At 34.6% G+C, this 800-nt stretch overlaps 1 protein-coding gene across 3 annotated transcripts in view; it reads left to right on the top strand.

Annotated features, from left to right (window-relative positions):
• The window catches only part of LOC107673745 (germinal-center associated nuclear protein-like), a 19,588-nt gene that overhangs the window by 12,624 nt on the left and 6,164 nt on the right, over positions 1-800 (top strand). The gene's annotated exons all lie outside the window — the stretch shown is intronic.

Below are 800 nucleotides of genomic sequence, written 5' to 3'. Positions count from 1 at the left end.
ATACAGTGCACAGCATAAATGAGTACACCCCCTCTAAAACTTAACAAATTCAGCAATTACTCTTTACTTAGAAGACATGTTAGGGTTCTTTGGAGATGTAATGTTCCAACAAGCCTGCTTGATCAATTACCAAAGAAGAATGCCTAAATTATTCAGCAAAATACAATTTTCTTATCAAAGTGATAAAATTTTGTTGCAAAAATGAGTACACCCTCTTGAAAGTTACTAAATAAAACTGAAAAAAAAAAAGTGTATAGGTTTAAGGCTATTTTTTGTCAACAGGTAAGTAAGTATATTGAACCAAAACTTTTAAAGACAAGTAATTTCCTGACAATTAAAAGTGTTATATAGCCCACTGAATCATACTCGGACTTAATGCTGGCAGCAGTGGAACCACTTGAGAGAGAACTGCCAGGTGACTTATTTCTTAGCATAAAAGAGGACAATGGTACAAAAGGATACCAAATTATTGTTTTAAGTGTGAAAATATAGTAGAAGTAGTCTATAGCCCACTGAATCATACTCAGACTTAATGCTGGCAGCAGTGGAACCACTTGGGAGAGAACTGCCAGGTGACTTGTTTCTTAGCATAAAAGAGGACAATGGTACAAGAGGAATACCAAATTATTGTTTTAAGTGTGAAAATATAGCAGAAGTATCACCAACATTCAAAAACAATGGACTTGTGATAAGGTTCCTGAAATAATCAGGTCTTCACTTTAAGCTTTCATTTAGTGATGAGTGAATTTTTGCTAGAAAAAGAGCAGGAGAAATAACATGCAAGTGTCTCAGAGCCAGCA

Source organism: Sinocyclocheilus anshuiensis, unplaced genomic scaffold (genome assembly GCF_001515605.1).
Source record: "Sinocyclocheilus anshuiensis isolate Anshui unplaced genomic scaffold, SAMN03320099.WGS_v1.1 scaffold808, whole genome shotgun sequence".
Taxonomy (NCBI): domain Eukaryota; kingdom Metazoa; phylum Chordata; class Actinopteri; order Cypriniformes; family Cyprinidae; genus Sinocyclocheilus; species Sinocyclocheilus anshuiensis.
This window is presented reverse-complemented; position numbering and strand designations above follow the sequence as displayed.